At 35.2% G+C, this 26,810-nt stretch overlaps 1 pseudogene; it reads right to left on the reverse strand.

The window, feature by feature from the left end:
* Nucleotides 1-252: 252 nt before the first annotated feature.
* The window catches only part of LOC116634288, a 41,796-nt pseudogene continuing 15,238 nt past the window's right edge, over nucleotides 253-26,810 (reverse strand).

The following is a 26,810-nucleotide window of genomic DNA, read 5'->3' on the forward strand; positions in this document are numbered from 1 at the left end:
TCAGATTCCACCCTATCTACACACTGATTCTCCTGAGTTTTGGGGAGGCCGCCCCAGCGGGGCTGGGTCCCCCTCCGCCTCCCAAACCAGAGCCTGGACATGGGATCTTTCTGAGGCAGGGGCTTTGGCCTTCTCGTTGCTTCCAACATCTCTCTCGGGCCTGTCCATGCTCTGGGCTGGGCTGGCAACTTGGCTATTCCTCCAGTCCCAGCCCCGAGGCCACGGGTGCCCGGGGTGGTGCGGCTGCCCACGTCAGTGGGGCTTGGGGACATGGCCGTCCACGTAGAAGTTCCTGGTGATCCTTGGCAAGGTGAATTCGGCCCTTTCCAGCTCAGGAGTCAGCACGATTTGGCAGCCCAGCTGGGAGTTCTCCTGAAGAAGGGGGGCCATGTCCAGTATGTCGTCCTCCCTCTCAGCAGGAGGAGGCAGAAGGTCCAGGTGGTCCTTGCTCATCTACACGTGGCAGGTAGAGCACACCAGGGAAGCTTCACAGGCCCCTTCCAGGTCCACTCCGTGGCACTGGGCCAGGTGGAGAACATTGTCCCCCACTCTGCCGCTCACTGGAATCCGTTGGTCTGACCGGTCTATGAACACCACGTTCACCACATCCCCGGGCCGCTCAGGGCCGCCAGCTGCTTCTTCCCCCGCCAGGCGCGAGCCTGTTGCTTGGAGTCTTCTGGCTGTCACTGGCGCTGCTGCCTTCCCCCACCCCTGAGAGTCCCCAGGCTGGCTCCACCAGGCTCCCCGGCCACCCCCAGCAGAATCCCAGCACTCACGCCTCCCCAGGCCACGGAGATGGCCAAAACAACAGTATTCTACAGTTCATAAAAAAAAGTCTACATATTTTAATTTTTTATATAATTTATGTTAAATGTTTTAGAAATACAAAAGTAGTATATATATTCTATTTATTTTATGTGTCATGTTTTGGAGCTCCTCATAGGTAAGGAGTATATTTTAAGTACATTTCATTAGTGAGGAAAGTGAAGCTCAAATTTGTTGAGACATACCAGATTCATGAAGAAAAGACACATAAGTAGGACTAAACAGTTGGCCTTTTGTTTTTATAGCCTATGCTCTTTTCTGTACAACCCATCAATTCTTTTATTAAAAGATAATTACTGCATATTGACATCAGATGACACAATGGACTTGGTGCTCAAGAACACTAAGAGTAGTGTGGCTGAGGATTAAGTCTTGTGGTTTGTACCAAATGGCAGTCCTTTCACCTTTTGGACAGAGACCTTGTAGAGGTTGATATAACATAGGCAGCTATGAATATTTAATATTTTTAGTAAAACCAGTTGCTTTCCTTGCTTTCTATAATTTCATGAATGAGACCACCAGCAAAAATACTGGAAAACAAATAGTTTTCAGTATGTCAGACATTTGACACTCCCATCTAGATAAAGAGGGAGAAAGGAAAGGATGTACGTTATACTTCCAGGCCCCAAAGCATGATCTGAGTAATCTGTTATTTCAATAAATAAGTAAATAAATAAATAAATAGTGTTTTAAGTTCACTATTCTATGTTGTTAGGTGTTTTAAAACCAAAACAGAACAGAGCTTTAACACTTATTTTTTAACTATCACTGAATGTAATTCTGATTAAAGAATTAGCTCATTCTCTTCAAGGACTATTGCTTGAGACCTTGAGGTCAAATCAAAGGTCATCAATTTGGAGGAGAAGTAACATTTGAAATCACCTTATAAGCCTAAACTAGTGTTTCCTTATGCACCTACCAGTCACCTCCTTTCTTATTCCTGGCCCTTTGCATCAGCGTTTCTGAGGTGGGAGGTGAGCAACTACAGTTTAAAGCTCTCCTAGTTATTCCCAGTGCACACTTCCTGGAGAATCACTGACCAAGTGACAGTAGTACATCACTAAAAGAGCACCTCATTTTGTTCTTTTGCAAATGATTTCCGTTAGGACTATTTCAATAAGACTTTAAGGCTTCTTCTAATTTTCCCCAGACTATACTTGTAATGGTTCACAGTCTAAAATCCTCTTTATATTTACCTCTAGAATCTATCCACATTTCTAGTGAGGCAAAAATCTTCCTGGTAAATATAAGCCTTTCTGTTTATCTTTTCAACTTTACCTGACAACACATCAAAAAAAAAAAAAAAAAAGTTCCCTTGAATGAATGTCATAACTTATAGACAGTCTAATACAGGACTACATTTATTAAAAAAAAAATTATCTTTCTCCCTTAGATAACATTTTTTTTCTCCTAAAAAATTGAGATTACAACAAGAAAGATGCATGTCTAGCCATGGTAAAGGGTATATGTGAAATGATGTACTCTTATTTAGGTAATAATAGATTTACATGCATATACATTTTTTTTATTTGTATCAGATATAATTCACACATCATTATATATTGCAACAGAGGCTTTTACCTTAAATTAAAACCCATAAATTTTGACTGTGTTGCATTCTATTTTATTTACGTTTATTGGCATAAAAGTGTTGAATTTTTATACAATGCTCTTAAAGAGATGGAGCCCTTTACTTTCATTTGGACTGTCTTAAGGCTTTGAAATGTTTGTTTTCACTTGACTCGTTCCATTGATAAAAGAGCAGAAAGATCCAGGAGAGTTATCAGTGACAGGTTACAGTGCTATTTATGAATATCAACCACTAGCTCCACACTCAGAACCAAGTAGTAGAAGAATATGGAAATGTCTCTACTCAGTCGTGTCTGATATTATTTCTAGACTGTTCCCAAAGAAAGCTTATTTTTGCTCTTGCCAAACCAGAACATTTATATTAGAAAATCACCTTCTATGCAAAGAATCTATAACCAATACACTGCAGATTTCAAAAGGATGTAAGTAGAGAATTTATAAAATTATCTATAGTAGTTCAGTTCAAAATCTTACCTTAGGCATTCCTTACAAAATTGTACTTTTGTGCTTGAAATCCAACCCATGCTATAGTATTTAACCTTCCTACATTTATGCTTCCACTCTCTGGTTATCCCCCAGACTCTCACTCTTCCATCCATTCATGATACAGAGTACCGTATCTCTCTCTCTAAACTTCTGTTTCCTTACTTGTATAACATCACCTATTCATTATTTAATAAGGTCTTCTAGTTTGATTATCTCTTTTGTGCTAAGTAAACAAGTTTTTTTTAAAGTGCCTCCTCAACTTATTTTGAATGAACACTTCAAACTAGTTTTATTTTGCAAAATCTTTCCTTGCTGAAGATCTGGAGTAGTGACTTCCAGTCTGTGAACACCAGAGTTGCTACAAAGTACTCTGAAGTCCATATGTATACCAAAATATTTATAACATACATGTGGAATGATTTTGCGAATGTGTGCTAATGAAATGTATGTCATTAAAAAATAGCAGCTATTATGGGCATATTTATTTAAGCCAGTAAAATACAAATATCACATGAGAGGTATATACAAAATTTTCACCTAAAGTTTTTTGGAAGATACTTAACTGGAGAAGGCACACCTGAAATTCCAGTTACTTCATTCTCAAATGGAACTAATGTAGTCCTATTCTCCTTTACCACCACTGCCCCCTGTCCCCAACCCCAGCTCTAAGTAGTTGATTCTTAATTGAAATTTGAACTAAGTCTCTTCTTCAAAACACATCAGAGATCAATAATAATATGAAAGGACATCAGTGATTTTCCCCACTATATCAAGTAGATCAAGACTGGATATTTTCATATTCTCTCTTCTAGTTACACCACCACACAGGTCTTCTATTATTGATTCCTATTTTGACTCAAAAATCATAAAATTCCTGAGAATACAGAGAGTCTATCCTATCAGAAGATATCAATTATTATTGGGGTAATGTGGTAGATATCATCTTTCTTTAGGCTCTTAAGCATCATGATTGTCACAGTTGTTCTCAACCAAGGCTAACTGGTTTAGGCAAAAGCTACTTAAGACTTTCTCTCTCAAATCCTGCTCTGTACCAAGGAATAGTTACGTTACCTAGTGATAAAAAGGACTTCAGACTTCCATTCCTGCCTACCCTACTTTCTGAGTCCAAAAAATATCATCCTTTGAGAATGGAAGAGGGGGCACCTGGGTGGCTCTGTCATGATCCCAGGGTCCTGGCATCCAGCCCCAGGTCTGGTCAGGCACCCCACTCAGCAGGGAGTCTGCTTCTCCCTCTGCCTTTCCCCCTTGCTAATGCGTGCATGCTCTCTCTCTCTCTCTCTCTCAAATAAATAAAATCTTTTTTTGGGGGGGTTCCTTTTTTTTATTTAAATTCAATTAACATATAGTGTATTATTAGTTACAGAGGTAGAGTTCAGTGATGCATCAGTTGCATAAAACACCCAGTGTTCATTCCATCATGTGCCCTCCTTCATGCCCATCACCCCATCCCCTCCACCCACCACCCCTCCAGCAACCCTCAGTTTGTTTCCTATGCTTAAGAGTGTCTTATGGTTTGTCTCCCTCTCTTGATTTCCTCTTGTTTTATTCTTCCCAGGTTTTTTTTTTTACTAACCAGTATCATGCTGTATATATTGTTCTTTGATGTGCTTGTTGGAGATGTTGTCAGCCCAGCACACTCCTTTTATCCATTCTCTCTCTCTCTCTCAAATAAATAAAATCTTAAAAAAAAAACTGAAGAGAAAAAAAATGAGCAATTTGTACCTTGGCATCAGTGATATTCTTGGGTTTATTAGATATCACTGATAATTTGTGGGGGGTCACATGATGGGAGTCATATTATAAATAGCCTTTGGAAATTTGTTGCTATAGCTCTGGCTCCTGGATTTTTACATCAACATCCATCCAATGCTAATAGAACCAGTGCCATTAGAAAAGTCTAACTACCCTTAAAAGGGAAAATTGTTACAGAGAAACAGAGATATATGGAAATAGATCTTTTCCTTTGTTTTGCTAACTCCTCTTTCTCCACCTATATATTTTAACATTGAGAACAAAAAAGAATGTTACATTTGTAGTAGGAAAGCTTAATCCACTGATAGCCTTGTAAAAGATTTTGTTCTAGACATATTCCTTTAATTCAACATAGATTTTTTTTTTTTTAAGATAAAATGTATGACATCAAAATAGAATGATTTCTTATGCTTAGATACTAATAATCGGATCAGGATCATTTCTTGCTAAATTGTTATTTGCTATCATGAATAAAACTGCATTGCATATTGTGAATGGAATAATTAGAGACTCTGGTGTGTCATAATAAGTAGTAATTACAGTACTTCTGAAGATTTGGTTACTCTTTTCCCTGAAGTCATGCTGCCTTTTCAGCCAAGTACGAAGTACCAAATTTTTGTCATAGCAAAACTATGATGAACATTGTTAAGTGTTTGTAATTATTATTACTATTTTTTCAGTCCATTATATCTCAGGGTCTAAATATATGTAACAAAAAAATTAACTGAAATAAGTACTTTTTATTTTCCACTTTATATATCCTCACATGATTTCTGTGGTAGAGATCCAATTTCCACCTGGAAAAAAACTAAGGAAGAAAGTGGAGATGATTAAGGCAATGTCAGCAAACAAATAATGAATTTGGTTAATTTTTCCAACATTTAATTGATTCAGTGAAAACAATCAACAAGCTAATTGCTTCACCAAAATTAATAAATCACTTGAAGCAATCAATTGCTTAGCCCTAAATCTCACTTTAATCCTAGGAAGGATGAACTGAGCCAGGAAACATACAATCCAGTCTTAATTAGTATTTTTTAGTTGAGAATTCCAAAGTAGTGTTTTACCAATAGAGCTTATTTTTCTGAAATATCTTACACATCATTATACACGATTTTAGGGAGTAATTCCAAAGCATTTTAAAGTGTTTGCCAAATATTTTAAATAGTAAGTGTGAAAAAAGCATAGACTTTAAAACTAGAGATCTAAAATAGTTGGTGTTATTTTTGACATATTAAATCAATATACCAGTTATTCTTTAGAATATTTTTTCTAAGAATATACTTGATTTTTCTAATAGCTACATTGTCTTCCATTAACTTCATTCATTCATTTAATAAACATTTACCTTCTACTGTAATTTTTCAGTTGTCCACTAGGCAGGCCCCTACAAGGGTTTCTTTCTTCTTTTTTTCTTTTTTCTTTTTTAATTATGCACTTTTGTGACCAGCATTTCATATTTTAAGATGTTTGTTTCATTGGGATATATTTCCAAAATATTGACCTGAGAACATTCTATGCCTTTCTTTTCCAATAAATATTGCATAAGCTTTGGTATATATTATTTGATTGGTCTCCAGAATAACTGAGCAGATTTACAACCCACTAACAAGATTTAACATGTATGTGCCTCTACATGGCCTGGCAAACCAAGTTAATGATTTTTATTAGATTAACAGATGTAAAATGAATCATTAAAATTATTTTAACTCGCATTATTATGCATGACTTTTATTATTAATGAAGAAGGTTCTTTCTCTAAGTATGTATATCTCCTTCACAATAAACTTTATTTCTGTCCTTTGTAAAAATTTGTCCATAATGATTTATCTTTAGAAATATCTGTGTATCAGTTTTTACAAATTTTTAGAATAAGTGTGTCATATTTTCCATTGTTATATTTGTTTGATTACATTTAAGCTAAAGGTTGAATGATTTATGTTTATATGGCTCTATTAGTTATGACTTAGTTGATTTAATGTTTCTTAAATACTCCTAAATTTTGTCTTGTCTTCTTTGTATTGCTTCTGTTTTGTCATTATCAGAATAGCATTAGTCTACTTAAATATTATAATACCTTTGAAATTAAGATTTTGGAATTTTTTTAAATGCCTTGTTTAGTACTTACTCCATGTAACTGCATCTTTAAAATGGTGTAATCTTCAGTAACAAATATTGTGGACTCTACCCTCAGGATTCACTTGATTCATTATTTTAGTATATTTCCATAAATCACATAATCTATAACCTGGTGGTATAATTCCTTTGCAAGTGCCTATTATGTGCCAAGTTATTTATTCATTGACTCTTCACAAGAGTATGAAGCATTCTTCAAAGTCAAATTTCATCTCTGTCAGAGTCACCTAAAATGTTTCAACAAGGACCACTGAGTCAAAATCTCTGAGAATTTGAGGATTGGGCTGGAGGAATCTACTTTTTGTTTTGTTTTTGTTCTTAGTAACTTCTCCTGAATTTTTTTTTTTTCTTTTCTAGACCCCAAAGTCTGAGGACTGCAGTTCTGTAACACTATCTTAATCACTCATTCTAAGTATGAGGAAATAAAGTCTAAAAGGAGTTAAATGTCTTACCTAAAGCCACATGAATTTAGGAGCATGGAATCAAGATTACTCCAAGACTAATTATCTAACCTATAGTACCAACTCAACCCCTGAGGGGATGCCTAAAGAGGCCTGAAGCTTTTTATTCTATCTGAGCTAAAATTAACTGGTTTGTTTTGATTCAACTGCTTACTAAGAACTAAAATTTCGAGAGTGCCTGAGTGGCTCAGTCAGTTAAGCGTCTGCCTCTCGATTGGGTCCTGATCTCAGGGTGCTGGGATTGAGCCCCACATCAGGCTCTCTGCTCAGTGGCAAGTCTGCTTCTCCCTTTCCCTCTCCCTCTGTGATGTCTCTTGCTCTCTCTCTCAAATAAATACATAAAATCTTTAAAGAAAAAAAAAAAAAGAACTAAAATTTGGGTTTCGAGTAGATCTTGCTGGCATTGAGGCTAAAAAGACGACAGTTCTAGTAAAAATAATTATTCGTGGAACATATACTTTTAGAACTGTAAATATCATCATCATACAATCTATGAAACAAACTATATATCTAGGTCATAATTAGCATAATATTATACCCATTACTATATGCTTTGATGTATATCTGGTAACAAAATAATATGAAAGTGCATGTTCCTACACACACATCCCCCCAGCTTGAGAATTATTACTCCAACCTGATTCTTTTTAAATACATACTTTCACATATTTGATACGATTATAACAATGTCTATCTCTGTGGAAATTCATAGTTATATGTTTAGAAAAGAAATCATCGCATACTGTTACAGAAAGAATTATAAAGTCTAGCAAAATAGTTATTTTGCAATAGAGCAGCTTTGATTCTAATAAGTAGTATGAGGTAGGTAGGCAATTCTATAATTTATGGCTATGGCCAACACAAATAAAGAAATGCTATATTAACATAAATAAATCTATAAACTAATTAGGAGGTCCTTTATTACTTTGAGAGAAAAACCCAAAAAATTTATAATTACATAATTTTTAATAAAATATAAGGGGCATAAAACAGGTTTGAACAAAAACAAACAAGAATCAGGGGCACCTGGGTGGCTCAGTCGGTTAAGCATCTGCCTTCGGCTTAGGTTACAATCCCAAGGGCCTGCTTTTCCCTCTCCCTCTACCCTCCCACCCTGCTCATGCTTGTTCTCTCTCACTCTCTCTCAAATAAATCTTAAAAATAAATATTTGAAAAAAGAATCAGATTTATATATATATATATTTTAAATAAATAAATAAATAAATATATATATATATATATATATATATTTTTTTTTTTTATTTTTTATTAGTTAAGAGATTGAGAGGGCAGGGGCAGAGGGAGAATCTCAAGCAGGCTCCAAGCCCAGTGCAGAGCCTATGTGACACAGGGCTGATCTCACAACCCTGAGATCATTACCTAAGCCGAAATCAAGGGTCTGATGCTTAACCCACTGAACCATCCAGGCACCCCTGGATTCACATAATTTTTAAATTGGCAACAGGGAACTTAACAATTTTGAACAAGAAGTAAATATTTTTTAAAATTTTAATGCTATATCAGAATCAACAAAAATGGGAGTGAGAGTAAATATGGTAGAGGATCAAGAAAACAGAAGGAAGTAAAAATTAGACAAAAGGCAGGGAAGAGAAATATGTAGATTATCATCATAAAACTTTGTATTGTGCAAAATGAGTGATAACAGCAGATAGGCCAGGGGTCCTGTCTGTGAGTGGAACAGAAGTTAAGCATAGCGGAGTTTACAGTGATCAGACCAGATGTGGAGATGGCCAGCATCATGAGGACGCCTTGGGATGTCTCTAGCACTTCCTTGGGAAAGCTTTCAAGGCTTTCTACTGAGTAAGGCAAGCCCACCCAGATTATCTAGAATAATTCCTCTTACAAAAAGTAAACTGTTTAGGACTTTAATTGAATCTGAAAAATCCTTTTTCATCAATACAAAAATAATGTGATTGAAAGACTAGAGACTATAGCCTAGTCAGGTTGACACATCAAAAAACCTATCATAGCCATTAACTTAATTGATAATTCAACCTCCTCTTCTCTTAAATTTTTAAAAATTTTAATTATAGCATTAACAATAAAGAAAAAAATAACCTGAATATTTAAAACATTGTTTTTTCTTCCCCCAAATTATTGAATTTTTCTTATTTTAAAATTATATGAGCATATTACTGTCTTCCTACCATTCAGCATTCAAGTAGAGTTATAATTAGTGGATATATAAAAAGGTGGGATTTTCTCAAAGGGATATTAGTTTTGAGCATTAAGACCCCATGTTTAATATAGAGCAGACAGATAAAGTATTAATCTATTACAAAGGAAAGTTATAAGGAGTGAGTGACATAGAAACATTGTCAATGGAAAAGGTAGAAACATTAGTCATTGAAATTCAGGACTTTAATATAAAAAAAATTAGAAATCTATGTGGCATATATAGAATTATTTGGAAGGTGTTTCCTTATTAAAGTAAACTTCAGTGTATTACACTTTATTCATAATTTATTTTCTGTGACAACACTACAAATGTCTAAGAATCTTACATAAGATCAGAAATGCAATATTTAGAACAAACATGTATCTATGATTTCTCGCTAGGTCCTAATCTAAGTATGATTTAGACTTTTTTAAATCAGTTTTTTTAAATTTACATTACCCCTAAAGTGTGATTGAGAAAGCACTTTAACAGATTATTTCTTAAAGAGAATAGGAAAAATTTTGTACTTACTTGAAAACAGAATGCCTAAAGCAAATCATGGACAGAGGTACAGGCCAATACTTTGGTAATTCTCCCTTTAACACCTTGAAGGCTACTTTCCAGGACACTTTCCAACCAGGGATCTCTAGTTCTTTCATTTTCCATTGAGCACCTTAGCTGGCAGTCTTCTGGTTCTCTAGGTGAAGTAATATCTGCTCCAACTTCCTGACCAAAGGTTAATCTGTATAGGTAAGTAGAGGAAAGGCTCAATTAGAGACCACATTTACATCTTTTCTTGAAATTTCCTCTTATTAACACCTAACCCTAAACTATCTTCATCATGAATACCTGAAGTGCTTGTTAAAAATCTAATTTCCTAGGCTCCAACCCAGAAACAGACTTTCCATAGTGGGATGTAGGAAATCAACATGATAGAACAAGCATTCCTGAATATTCTCCTGTGCACTTAATTTTGAGAACAACTACCTTTAGGTAAATTATTTTATAACATAGGACTTCATATGTTTAAACTTTTACAAAATACTTCTTTCTCTGGAATGCATTTTTTACTATTCTTCAGGAAAATAATAAGAAACTAATCATTTAAAAGTACACATCAACTAGTTTAGATCATTCAAATTAATCACCCAGAGAAGGCTTCCTACCTCCCCTGTCAATTGAACAACTTATTTAAGGAGCCCTGTCAGATACAATCCGCTTTACTTTACTTTGTCCCCTGCTGATATCTTTTACAGGGGATTGCCAACACGCTGAGTGCCTGAGGGATCTAAACTCAGATTACAAAAGCAAACCCTGAATGCATGCTCTTGAAAGGTAGACTTCTATGGGCTACAACGCCAAGTGTTTAGGAATGTGTCAAATAACAGTGACACCACCTTGCAACTATTTCACTTTATGAGGTATTTTTAATGCTCACCCTCAGGAAAAGATTCTCATGGACAGATAACAAGTATCAAGAACTCACTGAAGATCATAGCACAAAGCTGTGCTCCATATGCATACTGCAGCCAAAATTCCAAGTCCAGTTATGACCTAGAGATGAGAGGATAATTCAAATAGTGTTTTCTCCCAACCCAACCCCCAATGTTTTACTTTACTCTTGCTAAGGATCCTTTATGGAACATTTAGATGCTATTTCTATAACTACAGAGCAAGATCTACCCCTCACATGGGGGTAAATGTCCAGGCTCTTTTGCTAGTATGTCAGGAATTTAAGACTTAAACCAGAAACTTTCATTTGTTTTCTTGCTGTTTGAAGCCTGAAGCCAACAAACATGCTATAACAGAATACTTTACGATACAGCAGGCTGAGGAGTCTATTCAGAAACTTACCCGAGAATGATATGTAACTGAATTTTAAAATTTGCAGATACCCACTGCCTGCTCATAAAACAGACATGGTGAGCTCCACTGGGTCCTGTGTCAGTAGCCAGACCTTTCTTCCCATTCACTACTGAACTCAAATTGTACAGGCTTATCCCTGGAAGATTTGCATAGTCCCATCAAAACCACTCAGCCCATAGTACCTATTAAGTAATTTGGATAAAATCATCTCTCATTCGGAGAGATGTGTAGCAAACAAAACAAACAAGGAGGTCTTCATTCCTGCCGACTTAAATGAGAGTCCTCTCCCCACCAGCTCATTTGCTTTTAATTTTTTACTCTACTGAGTAGCTTTCAGAGAGCTCACATACTCCCTCTACATTAACTACTACTGTTAAGCAGATTCAATACTCGATTAAATTCAGTACTCTCGAAGACACAGATGCAGGCATAAAAATAATTTTAAAATGTCCTTAAGGAACTCATTCTTAAAATTGTGTGAAGGAAGACAAAGTAATTATGAAGGTAATGTAATGGCATATGTAGGTGTCTCAAAAGAAGGGGAAGATTACCATTGAGGTTCAAAGCCAGATTATGAGTCTCAAGTCTTCCCTGGCCTTCTCAAGGTAACCAGGAAACTACTATCTTGGAAAATAGTAAATACGTGGAATGCTTAAATTTGGAGTAAAGAGGATTTTAACATACTGATTTTAACATATTGATACCAAGTCATAGCACATCAATTTTGAGAATATTGCATCTGTTTGAACTTGGTGAAATAACTTAGCCTCTCAAGTTATGGAGGCAGCGCAGTCCAGAGTCTAAGAGGGTGTAAAGTGGCATAAACCACAATATTACTATGAGTTACATAAAGTAATCACTATATGACTTGAGCTAATTACTTTCCTTCGGACTGTCAGTTTCCACATTATTAAAAGGGTGAAACAATAAGTACCTAATTTTCAAGATTGAGATGACTGAGTAAAGACATAGTATCTAAGGCTTGTTTTAGATGTTTAATACACAAGTAAGTGTGTGCACACACATAGTCTTTAGAAAGCTTGGAGTTTGCCATCCTTATATTTGGCAAGCATTAGCCACTCTGAATTTGTCATCAGGAAAAACTCTTAATCTCAGAGCAAAAAATATCGGGACAAGAATATATTTTTGCCCTAGACTGAGTCACAAATTCAGATGCCTATCATACACTTGCAAGTAATGGAAAGGAATATGATGGGCCACAAATAGATGTTTATTCCCATTTTTCTTGAAATCTAGAGTCTATGAATCTTCTTTTTTCTTTCCTTTTGGACAAAGACATAGGTACAGATAATATTTCCATAGTATAAGAAGAGCAACAAATAAGGACAACAGTAAGTGGCAACTGTCACTCTTCTGTGATGTCAGGAGGATGACAAACAATGTGGAAATTGTTGATTTGGGCAGTTTATGTCCCTTCTAAAAAGAATAGCTGTTACTCAGATCTTGACAACTCTTGTCATATGGAAATTCAGATACTATGTTAGTAGATTTTTCAAAAGGTGTACAAGGTGAAATCTGATTTTTTTTTTTTAAATAAAATCTGCTGGTTGAAATGTTGAGTTAAAACAAAACAAAAACCCATTCACACTCATTCTGCTGAACAAACATGTCTGTGAAATTGCTCATATAACCTCAGTCTTCTTGTTCTGTTTGATGTAACCATAAATGTATGTGTTCCTTTCTTGTCTATTTATGTTACCAGTGAAGGCGAATGGCAGTAGGCAACCTCTGAGACTTTTTTTTTTTTCAAATCCCCGCCATCGCTTTCTCTCAGCATCCCAGATAGAAATCAGAGGAGTGGTGTTATCACATGTTTGGCATCATCAGTGAAAAATTGGACACTATTTATAATTTAGTCTAATAATTCTAAACCCTAGATCATATTAAAACTACTCAAGTTTTCTGATTTAATTAGTTACAAAACTACTTCAAGTGTCTGATTTAATTAGTTACAAGTGGGTGTAGGGCATCATTATTTTAAAGCTTTCTGGAAAATTCTAATACACAGAGTTACCAGTAACTGCTCTAGTTTGGACTTATCTTTTACACTTAAGGAAATTGAAGATATGAGGAAATGATATAGCTATAACAGCTACTATGTACTAATTTCACACTATGCCTGACATGTGCTAAGTGCTAATGTTAGTGTATAGCTGCTAAAGGGGGTCCCTGTTAGTTTAGATCTTCGTTACCAGACATTATGGCTTTGTTTTCTACTGTAGGCCTTTTAGCTCTGCACAAATTATGCAACAGACCAAAACAAAGCAACTATTGCGGTCAAGGACTTTATCTTCTGTTATCTCAGAACCAAAGTTTCAACCCATAGGTTCCATCTGAGACTATAACCAATGGATTTGTCCGTTGAAACACTAACATGCTGTAGAAATCACCACAAAGTGCATTTTCTGTTGGGTGACACCTGTAGTGGTCCCATTGAATCAAGTTGTTTTGTATTTAAAGTGCTTCACCTCCTATTTAATGTGACAGGTGATTGAGACTATTAGTTTTCTTTTCAGCAGACTCATAAGAGCAAAAGTAAAACCATGGTCTCACTAGAAGGAAATGTATAACACCAGCATATAATCCAGACTCCTCAAGGACCACAAATTTGCATAGGCACTTAGAATAGTACCTCACACTAAATATGTTATAATTCAATTTTATTATTATCTGTAGAATTTTATCATAGTGTTTTAGAATGGTTCATACAGAGAGTGAATTTTATTTATTTTTTAAAGATTTTATTTATTTATTCATGAGAGACAGAGGCAGAGGGAGAAGCAGGGTCCCCGCTGAGCAGGGAGCTCAATGTGGGACTCGATCCCAGGACCCTGGGATCATAACTGGAGCCGAAGGCAGACACTTAACGGACTAAGCCACCCAGCCACCCTGGAGAGTGAATTTTATTAGTCGATATTGTTTTATATGAGTTTGGAACAGAGGTCAGCAAACTTTTTTTTTTTTTTTTAATGTCCAGATAGTAAATATTTTAGGCTTTGCAGGCCAGATGGTCTCTGTTGCAACTATGTAATTCTACCATTGTAGTGGGAAAGCAGCTATAGACAAAATGTAAACAAACGGGCATGGCTGTGTCCCAATAAAATTTTATTTATTAAAGTAGGCTTCAGGCTGCTGGATGGAGTGGATCCATGGATCATAATTTGCCAACCCCTGCTATAGTGGATAATAATAAATGCTACCCAATTTTTGAATATTGATCTAGTTATAAATAGGTATGCTTCCCTAACAACTGCAGGGATCCTCATATAACTCAAAATGAAAGTAAATCTAGGCAATAGGCATAATTAGTTAGGTAGAATGATTAAATCAAATATATTTAAAATTTTTGATGAGTTGCTAGAGTAGTGCTAGAGAAGCTAAACTCTATAAGAAGTTTCTAAAAATCTCTTATTTTCTATGATAATTTATGTATTCACTGTTTTGAAAAAAGATCTAACCCAGCATTTTTTATTCTAATGATTCAAATTAGACAAAAATTTTTGAAAACTCAGACATATTATACTACAGTGGGTGCTCGTTAAAATCATCTCATTTCTCTTGATCCCTACCCTAGCTATTAATTTGATCAATTTCTAATAAGATTTCATTGAGACTGGGATTCATACTTCATCAGTTTCTCAATTTTGTGATGAGACATTAATCCTTATGCAAATTAGACCATTTCTACCTTTACTGGATAATAAATGCCACTGCATGTACACCTGTCTACATAGCCCCCTACTGAATAGATGCAACAGCTGCTGGTAAACATTACTTAGGACCTTGCTACTCAAACTGTGATTCATGGGCCAACAGCATTTATGTCATCTGGGATATTGTTAGAAAAGCAAAATACTGAATCAGAATCATATGTGCATTAAAGTTCAAAAACTACTGCTTAGGACACATCCAAAATATGCTCTCAGGTACTCAGTAGAAATCTGAGATGACTTTATGATCTTATAATGTTTATTTTAATTAGGAATTTACCCTAAGGGTGCCCCTACAAGTAGGGACTCCAACCTTGGCTAGGACTACAAAACAAATCCGACCAAATGGGGAAAATGTTCTTTAGCCAAGGAAATCAGAATATGCAATTGAAAATGTTTACTTTTCAACTGACAGCTCTTATATCCTATTGAGAGAATCTTCATACTCATGTAGTTATTCTTATTATGTGGTAAGTTAGTCCAAGGGTTGTTGTTACTTTTTATGCTAACAACTGGAATGTGACCATTTCAGAGGTATAAACTGCCCAGTGATAGAAGTGTTGACCTTAAAATGAGAAGACTGGAGTGGAATATGGAGGCCACATTTATAAGACATTAGAGAATCCATTATGTTCACCTTAAGAGTCAGTACAGTAACACTTCCATCTCAGAGAATAAGGAAGAGTTAACTCTCCTTTTCAGAACCCTGACAGCATTTTAGTATATTATTCCTCAGAGTGCACTGCTTTGGTCCTGACCCATATTCCCATTGAATTACACCTTGACATTAGGAGACTGGCATGCTTTTACTGTAGACCAAGTGTCCCCAGAACAGGTGGTTGTATACTTCCCAATAGGTGTACAAGGTGATCCATTGGGAGCAGAATGGCAATATTGAAATTTTATTTCTAACTTCTCCATATTTCAATTCTCTTTCTGTACTACTTAATTGTGTGCATTAATAATTAAATTAATATTGAATAAATATTCATATATTCGAGATTCAGAGTCTCTCTTTCATTTTACTTAGAGTAGTATATGTTCAGGGCACCTGGGTGACTCAGTCAGTTAAGCGTCTGCCTTTGGCTCAGGTCATGATCCTAGGGGTCTTGAGATCAAGCCCTGCATTGGACTCTTTGCTCAGCAGGGAGTCTGCTTCTCCTTCTGCCACTCCCCCTGCTCATGCTCTCTCTTACACTCTCGCTTGTGCTCTCTCTCATAAATAAATAAAATCTTAAAAAAAAAAGAGTAGTATATGTTCAAAATATGGAAACTTTTAGAGTAGAAAACCAGGAAAACTCCAAGATGATAATCTATCAGAATTCTTTTGTATAGTTGTGAATCTGTATATATAATATGTATGTAAGAATAAATTTAAAAGACATTTCTTAACAAAATTGATCAATATTTTGATATTGTTTCATTTAGTAATCTATATTTTAGGAGAGGATTATTTTATTATAGAATGTATAGAGAGCCATAGACATTATATAGTATAAGAAACTGGATTCATAATTTTTACTATAAAATACCAAAAGGCCCTTATTTCTTATTTATTTTTTTAAAGATTTATTTATTTATTTATTTGACAGAGAGAGCGTGCGCACAAGTAGGCCTAGCAGCAGGCAAAGGGTGAGGGAGAAGCATACTCTCCGCTGAGTGGAGAGCCTGATGTGAGGCTCAATCCCAGGACCCTGGGATCATAACCTGAGCCGAAGGCGGACGCTTAACCGACTGAGCCACCCAGGCGCCCTAAAGGCCCTTATTTCTATGAGCAGCCAAGTCAAAATATAGATCTTAAGGGAGTAAAGTGTAGTTATTTTCACACACAAAGAAGACTTGTATTTCAACTCACTTTGACTTCTATTATCCTCACTATATGCTTATTATTTATTATATATTAACTCAACATAGTAGCCTTCAATTTATTTTTCCTATGTTTCTATCTTAGCTGCCAATTTCACATGTAAATTGAGTAGCTTTAAAAGAAATTTCAGGCTCAACCCTTCTAGCTTCTATAAATGTTAAACTACTTGCCAAACGGAAGTCAGCCATTGCCTTAAATCTGTACCTTCTGAATATTTAGCAGGATTACGTATTTTTAATGTTTGAATTTAATGGAAATAAAAACATGCTTTTAAGTAAAACACAGAAGTTCTACTTTGCGCTTTGAAGAATAGGACAGTCATGAAACATAATTCTGATCAGTTTCAACTGACTGCATCCTTGTTGGTCTGTGTTTATTACCATTAAAGATAACTTTCATACTTCTTCATAATACTGAGATTCCTCTAAAAAAATGAGGTGATCAATAGTCCTGTTCAATACTTGTATGTCAGTCCCAGAGACACATGCCTATGCTTTACTTTCAAAACAGGAAAAGTATTTACCACTTCATAATCTTTTATTTGTAAAAGCACCTATAGTTTCAAAGTACATTAATAAGTTTTTAGAAATTAAAAAATCTATTATGACAGAGTTTGAATAGGATCAAACCAAAGGTAAATGACTTTTGACTGACTAATCCTGCCCGAACACTAAACACCTAAAGATCCCACTGAAACATTAAAGACTAGGATCATACTGGCTGTTTGCCTAATTTTGAAACTTTTTAATATAGTGTAAATTATAACAAAGTCATGATAAGCATATTGGTCTGAATTATTTTGGCTTTAGTTTTCATTTTTTTCCTTTATACCCCTTGCTTCATTGTAGACTCTTAATTTGTTACCTAATTATCTATTAATAAGGAATATACTCATATAATAGAGGTTGATACTATATTTAAATACCTATATATGTATATTCATAAATGTAGTTTTATACAAATAAAACACTATAGATTTTAATGGATTTTGTAAGATAATTTTTAATTATTTCTAGATGAAGTAACAACCTGGAAGTTGCAAAACCTAAGTTTGGATCCACTACTAATTAATGACATAACTTTGGGTATGAATGTCAGTTAGATTTCTGGACTTCAGTTTCATCATGCATCAAAAGGAGATGAAACCAATCTTATGGATTTTCAATAATTTCTGAGTTGCAAAATCATTTAAAATTGTTACCAATAATTTCACAAAATGAGCAGTGTTCAAGAATTAAGTCAATTAAATCTTCCCATTGGGCTTAATGCAAATTTAATTTCAGTATGCATATACATATGTATGTATGTATGTGTCTGTATACCATTAAAATTTATTTTTAAATTTTGTACTCGATTTTACCAATACTTTCTATTCCCCCTCCCCACCAGCCTACAAATTTTAACAAGGTTTGCCAATGTCTCATTGTACCAAAGTGACAATATTTCATTCTATGTCTTACCTGTGCTAAAGAAGGTATTGTTTGATATGTAAGCATTCCGAGACTTCAAAATAAATCTAATAAAAGGAATATTTTTTCTTTCTTTATACTTTCCATTAATTGGAGCACTTAACATGAAGAGTTGTCCCTGAAAACAAAAACAGTAGTAAGTAAAATTTTAAAAACATAACAGTAATGGTTTTATAGCCATTATTGGAAGGATTGCTTCTCAAAAAAAGAAAAAGTTATTTCAAATGAATATTTTTGTATAGTTATGTAGACAAAACCTATGTTCTCATTTGAGGACATAATGAGGAAGTAATTCAGAGAAACACAAGTTCCAAAAGAAAGAATCTCTTGGGGCACCTGGGTGGTTAAGCATCTGCATTCGACTCAGGTATTGACCCCAGGGTCCTGGAACTGAGTCCCGTGTTGGGCTCCCTGCTCAGCGGGAAGTCTGCTTCTCCCTCTCCCTATGCCCCTCACCCCTGCTTATGCTCACGCTCTCTCTCTCTCTAATAAATAAATAAAATCTTTAAAAAAAAAAAAACTCTTAAAATGTGTTCCTAAAATATTCCTAAAGATATCCAAATTTGCCATCACTCTCTTCATAGAAGACTTTAAATTTTAGTATGAGCAAAGAGTAAGATGAAAAAAAAAAATAATATTGAGATTGCATATTTATTTGCTTAATAATGTTATCAGTGAACCTGAAATTTTCTAACTAAACTAAACTTACCGAGGTCTATAATTTGCCACAAGTCATTTACCATTGACCCATATAGTAGCACTAGCTCTTTTACAAAATGCTGCGTGATGTGTAGGACACTTCAGTAATGCTAATTGTGAGGAGAAAAATTATTAGTGATAAATCCAACAGAATCTCCAAACAGTAGATTTCTTTGTGCAACTCATGGTTTCAACATTAAAATAGAAGAAGAATTTTATTTTGTATTATATAGTTTAAAAGTGGCCCAGCTATACTCAACTAATGATTGCTAGGAAATACTCAGGTAGCTTTATTGTAATTTGGAAATTTATGATTGCTTTTGAGAAAAAGTAATGTGCAGTTTTTAAATAATTATACAATTATGAGGTCAAAAACTTGTAAGTAGAAAGTGTTTCAGATAATAACTATAAACCTACATGAATAGTTTCTCATTTTTAACTATTATCAAAATAACCACTTGAATACATTCATTCAAATAATTTGCTGTTTTTCACCAAAAAAAAAAAAAAAAAGTCAAACTTGCTTGATGGTTTGCTGGTTATTCATCTGAAGTGTCTAGAAACATCTATTAAAATGGTAGATGTTGGACATGTTGTCACAGGCTTTTTACTCTTGCACAGAGTAGAAAATACAACTTAAATAAACCTGTGCTTTGTATGAAGTCTGTAATAAACTGTGAACATAGATTTATTTGGAATTTGTTCATTTGTGATACATTTTAAATAATATTAGAGACTTAGTGCATACTTTTGCTCATATGACCTCGTGTGTGTGTGTGTGTGTGTGTGTACACACAGAAGTTTTAAACTTTCAGGTTCTCACAAAATTATGAAAAAAATCTTGATTCAGGTTTTTTATTTTTATTTATTTTTTTAACTTGGCATTTTCCAGCAATTACTACTTTTTTCACTTTGCAGAGACACTGGTAAGACTTTTTTTTTTTTTTTTAAAGATTTTATTTATTTATTTGAGAGAGAGAGAATGAGAGACAGAGAGCACGAGAGGGAAGAGGGTCAGAGGGAGAAGCAGACCTCCTGCTGAGCAGGGAGCCCGACGCGGGACTCGATCCCAGGACTCCAGGATCATGACCTGAGCCGAAGGTAGTTGCTTAACCAACTGAGCCACCCAGGCGCCCCGACACTGGTAAGACATTAATTGGAATTTACTATGAAAAGTCCTGGGGAATTCTTCAGCTGAACATTTCTTTTACCCGTACTGAACAAAGATGTTTGAAATTGTTGATGCTGAATTCAGTGTTCATCCCTTTTCTTTTTCAAATTATCTTTATGTTTCTTAAAGTTTACTAGTTCTGCAGTGAAATCTGCTTAAAGACTCACATCACTAAATTAGAGTTAAAACATCTAAGAAGATAAGTTCTAATAAACAAAAGTTGTAAACTGTATTATACGTAGCTCTTTGTGTTCCCAACATGTCTAACTTACTGCAGTGGATTAGGTTGTAGTTATAGGAACACAATTACTGGACCATGGCATGGCTTGTTCGGTGAGCTCAGACATCTTATCTGTTTGAATTACTCCACAGTCACTCTAATCAATTCAGCTGTGAGCAGTGGTTAAATATGGCTGGAAAAAAATCAACCATGAAACAGTCAATTTAGAGACTGCCTAAAAAATACACACATACTGTGGGGAAAATGGACTCTAATGATAATAAAAAAATGGAATAAAACAGCTTAAAATAAGTTGAGATGAAATAGAATTTAACACTTGAAATACTCTAAATATTTTTGGGTGTAAGGACCAGTTTCTCAAAATAAAATGGACCTTTCTCTAATCCAACTGCCACTTTCTTTCTTTATGAATTTTTTGTAGAAATGATAGAGATAAGTCATAATTTCTACAGAAATTCTCTCTAGAAATATCCTCTATTTACAGCATCTATTCACTCCATTTTTCATTCAGAGAGTAATGAAACACATAATCCTCTGCTAAGTTTGCTGTGGAAAATCCCATTGCATCTCAAAGCAGTAATCTTTCTAGTCAAAAGATAACATTTTTAAAGGTTGAATTGGACCCCTGTGTTTTCCTTAACTAGACACCTGAGAATGAAAAACACAACTGTCGAGATATCTCCTAGCTGGCATTACAGGAAACTTAATCCATTTACTTAATAGTGTGATGTTCTGCTAGCTGCAAGCCAGAAAACACTAATAAAACACTTCAGTTCATTATTTAAATGTCTATATTTCTCCCCCAACCCCCAAAAAGTATGTCCAGTGCAGTTTTAGGGTTCTTGAGGGAGAAAGTGAGTGATTTTCTTAGCAACTGGTAGGTAAAGAAACATTACAAATTAGATAATTGTAGCTACAAACAAAATAAAAAATTAACATCCTGAAATATGATAAACATGTATAAATGATTTTTTTAAGATACAATATTTCAAGTAGATCCTACGTAATTAACTGAATTTGTTTAGAATCTAAAGACACATGTCGGGGCACCTGGGTGGCTCAGTCATTAAGCGTCTGCCTTCGGCTCAGGTCTTGATCCCAGAGTCCTGGGATGGAGCCCCGCATCAGGCTCCCTGCTCAGCAGGAAGCTTGCTTCTCCCTCTCCCACTCCCCCTGCTTGTGTTCCCTCTCTCGCTGTGTCTCTCTCTGTCAAATAAATAAAATCTTAAAAAAAAAAAAAAAAAAGACACATGTCAACAGATAAGTGACCAAATTTCAAAGAACTAGGTTCAGAAGTAAAAAAGTTTACAGGACTTCAGACTAAGATTGATATTGTCATTATAGAACGTTCCTCCACTTTAAAAAACCAGATAATATATATGAAGACTAATTAATGGATGGTTATTCATTTTATAGAGCTATCTCTAAAAACTAGATGAGACTCTGAAGACTCAGCAAAACTTTCAAGATAGGATAGTTTTTTGTTTTTCTTTTCCATCAAATGACTTTAGAATGAAAATCTACTCCATATGTGTATAGGTCTATGTATACACTTGCTTGAACACACTTATATTAATAGGTAACATATATTTTATATGTGTTAAGAATCTTTTGTGCTAATGCAGTGACCTGCTGTCATCAGTCTTCTGAAGTACTATTCAAAAATTTGCTTTGGTTTTTCAAAAATCAATGAAGAAATGAGAAATATTTCTTAAATAGTAGGGGCTGACATAGTGTTCTTTATTGAGCATCACCTGACACAACTAGATAAAAAGAACAATGAACTGATCTTGTGGTAAGGGCTAAAACAACTGAAAAATATTTACTGTTCCTATTAAAAATGAATTAACAGACAGCCTTTTAATTGAAATCTTTATCACATTTCCTTTCTATTTAAATGCAAATGTAAAATCCTTTACACACTAATAGAAATCAGAAACTAAAAAGTGAACTACAACTTACGTGATACAGTAACCTAAAATAAGTTCAGGTCCACTGTAACATATGAAACACTAAAGGCATTAAAGCAACTTTTATAGAATTCTGTAAAATGTTGCCATTTTGAGAATTTCTAAAGTAATTGCTTATTTCAAGCGTCATTTTATTTTTTATGCCAATTGATATTTAAATATATTTTCCTATTACTAACCTTCTTAGTAGAAAATCATATTTTTGCCTTTAATAAATTACTGTTTACATCACTAATGTACATTATAACACCTTTTTTTCAACTTGAAGTATTAATAAATGCTTATATTGTGAACACAACATTATTTAAGCTTAAGCAGAACAATGCATACATTAGGTACTTTTAACCATTAGATGTGACTAAGGCCACAGTGTAAAGTAGAAAGAAAATTTGAAAACCCCCTCATGGCTCCTATTGCAAGGAGAGAGCCCTGGAATTGATAAATTGGAGGTTATATTCTGAACCAGTTCTAGTACCTGGCGATGCAAATTTTTTATCTAATTTATTTAACTTTTATGGACTTGAATTTCTTAATTAGTTACTCTAACAACTTTTAAAAAACTATTTTAGGACCTATGAGAGCTAAAATCCTCATAAGTATGTTTCTTACAAACTTTCATGAAAGTTCATGTTTCTTAACTTACCTGAAGTAATCTGGTTCTGTTGAGAGTGAGCTGGAACTAGACATCAATGGAAAAATAGGTGTGTGTGTGTGTATTTTCTTTTGGTCTGAACAGTCACAAGAAGCACAAAGTGATATAATCATTCTAAGGTATTCTCTCTATGTCCCTTGTGTGTTGTTTTTCCTATGTTCTTTACCCTACCCCATGCTTTTTTCGGGAGAGGGGGGTTGTTTTTGTTTATGTTTTTTGCTTTATTCTGATTTTGAAGCACCATCTCCTCCCATAACTTTCAGGGAAAGTATGTATGAGAGTTAAATTTTTTGATATCTTGTATTTCTAAAAATGTCTGCATTCTATCCTCTCACTTGAGTATTTAGGTTGGTGTCTCTTCAGAACTAAGTTCTGAACATATATATATATATATATGTTTTATATTTATATAAATAATAGATATTATCAAACATGTACCAAAGGAGAAAGGATAATGCCCTGATCTCCCTGTGCCCATCACCCAGCATCACCACCCATCAACTCTTCTGCTATACTGTGTCATCTACTCATACTCCACACTTTTCTTGGCAGGGAGAATGAAAAGGACAGGACAATTTTAAAGAAAATTCCTGAAATCATATTGTCTATTGTAAACATTTCAGAATGTATCTATACCAAATAAGAGCTATTTTTTGTTAACCAGACCACAATCACAGTGACACAACCAATAAGTTAAACATTAATATATTTAATAACTAGGTCATGTTTAGTCTCTCCCAACTCTCTATCTCTTTTAATGTTTTAAGTTGGCTGATGAGAATAAATATCTAAGCAAAGAAGGTCCACATGATCCATTTGTTGTATTTTGTTCCTATGTCGCTTAAGTTTCTTTTGATATCTAACAATTCTACTGTGCCCAGCCTTGTAACATTGCTTTATTGAAGCAACTGGTCATTTGTATAGCAGAATTTTGTTGATTATATCTTACTGACATTAACATGTTCTATTGCCCCACTATCTCCTACCTTCTAAGATTGCTCTGAGAAATTCAAAGAACTCTTTTTTTTTTTTTTTTTTAAAGATTTTATTTATTTATTTGAGAGAGAGAGAATGAGAGACAGAGAGCATGAGAGGGAGGAGGGTCAGAGGGAGAAGCAGACTCCCTGCCGAGCAGGGAGCCCGATGCGGGACTCGATCCCAGGACTCCAGGATCATGACCTGAGCCGAAGGTAGTTGCTTAACCAACTGAGCCACCCAGGCGCCCCTCAAAGAACTCTTTATATACTCTACTACATCCCATTCCAAGGATATTGTAGAATTCCATTTTGCTTCATCTATTTTGTGGCATGCTCTTGTCACTTTTCTTGAATATTTTATTGATGATTTCCTCGTTTTGTTTCTCAATTCTATTTTTTGGGAATTTCATGAATTTGTATGTTGAAACTTCTAGAGTGAGCCTCCATATTTCTTATAATTTCCACCTTGTTTTCCATATCTTTGACTTTGTGATATATTTTCAAATAGGTGGTCTCTAATGAGTTTTGTTTTTAATTTCCCAGAACTCTTTCTTTATTCTTTCTTTTTTATAGTATCTTGTTCTTGTTTCATGCATATAATACCTTCTGTTTTCTCTCTGAGACCATTAATGATTTTATTTTCTTAATCCTTTAATCATCTTTGATTTCTCCATGTTTTTAAATATATTTATTTTTTTATGGTAGAGGGTTTCTGTGCACACTTATTAATATCTGATTTTCTTCTAAAGCCACAGAAGAGCTTATTATAAGCTCTTTGCCGTCATCAGGCTCACCTTTGTGCTTCACTGTAAGGGTGATCTTTTGGGGCCATTTCATCTTAATATAGACATATTTATGTCTTCTCTGTTTGGCTGTTCAGATTCTCCAGAGAAGGCCTTATCTGAGTGCCCTAAAGGCAATCTTTGAAGGGAGAAAGCTTGTATCTCTGCCTTGATGTATAAATATTCACTTATTTGAATGTTATTAAGTATAAAATTCCTGCCCTCACAGTGCAATTGCTGGGTCATAGGGTAGCTCTATTTTTAACATCATGAGAACCTCCATACTGTTTTCCAGAGTGGCTGTACCAGCTTGCATTCCCACCAACAGTGTAAGAGGGTTCCCCTTTCTCCGCATCCTTGCCAACATTTGTTGTTTCCTGTTTTGTTAATCTTTGCCATTCTAATTGGTGTAAGGTGGTAGAGCTACCCTACGACCCATCAATTGCACTACTAGGTATTTACCCCAAAGATACAGATGTAGTGAAAAGAAGGGGCACATATACCCCAATGTTCATAGCAGCAATGTCCACAATAGCCAAACTGTGGAAGGAGTTGAGATGCCCTTCAACAGATGAATGGATAAAGAAGATGTGGTACATACATACAATGGAATATTATTCAGCCATCAGAAAGGATGAATACCCACCATTTACATTGACATGGATGGAACTGGAGGGGATTATGCTAAGTGAAGTAAGTCAAGCAGAGAAAGACAATTATCATATGGTTTCACTCATATGTGGAACATAAGCAATAGCACGGAGGACCATAGGGGAAGGGAGGGAAATCTGAAGGGGGAGAAACCAAAGAGGGAGACAAACCATGAGAGACTATGGACCCCAGGAAACAAACTGAGGGTTTCAGAGATGAGGGGGTAACGAGAGTATTAAGGAGGGCATGTGTTGTGATGTGCACTGGGTGTTTTATGTAACTAATGAATCATTGAACACTACATCAAAAACTAATGATGTGTACTATACAGTGGTTAACTGAATATAAAAAAAAAAAAAAATTTCTGCCCTCAACTCTCGCTAGTGTTCCCCTTTTTAAAGTAGGCTCTTTGCTTTACAGACTAAGTCATCAGTCTTATTTGGAGATTAGGAAGAGTCGTTGTTGCAGGTTTGGTTTCTGGGAAGGAGGCTCTGAGTGAATCAGTGTGAAGATTGACTATTAAGGCAAACCCTTGGGTTCAGTATCTACAGACAGGGGAAGAGATACAATGTAGTCCCACAGACAGACTCAGCTGACCCACACAGCTGTGAAACTAAAACAGGCCTTCAGAGTTGATCCTGTTTGTGCTTGAAGAGCTACTAGGCCTTTATCATCCTGCATTGATTAGCCATTAGATATAGGCCACCCTGAGTCAGGCTGAGACCTTAGATAAGATGGCCTTCTGAAGGGGCTAACACCTGAAGTCTGTTTGCAGCACCACTCATAGCAGTCTGATGACAAGTTATTCACTGAAGGGGAATCTGGACCATTCATTAGAATATCCAGCGGCACAAGCATTCACAAGAACTGCATGGGGGGGCTAGACGGTTCTCCGACTACTACTTCAACAAACTTTAATATAATTCTGGTTTCTTTTTTATGTTTTTTTGTTTGTTTGTTTTGTTTTCCTCACTTCAAGAAGCCTCCAGTGCTGCCAATCTCTACACCTTTTCACGGTTCTTGTGTAAATTGTGTTACTCAACTTTTCCCACTACCAGTTTAGGATTCAGGTCTCTTGGATATGCTGAGTCAGTCACATGCATCTGTCACCATTGCAGATTCCAGAAAGTCAGTTGTTGTTTTGTTTTTCCCTGTTTTCTTCACCCTTGTAGGTATAAGACTTTTTGAAAATCCTTATCTCTCTTTGCAGTAGAAAGCAAAAATTATTGGGGGGTTCAGCCCATCATCTTTATCTACATATGTCCCTGGCCTCTCACTCTCAAT

This window comes from Phoca vitulina, unplaced genomic scaffold (assembly GCF_004348235.1).
Source record: "Phoca vitulina isolate PV1807 unplaced genomic scaffold, GSC_HSeal_1.0 scaffold9, whole genome shotgun sequence".
Lineage (NCBI taxonomy): Eukaryota > Metazoa > Chordata > Mammalia > Carnivora > Phocidae > Phoca > Phoca vitulina.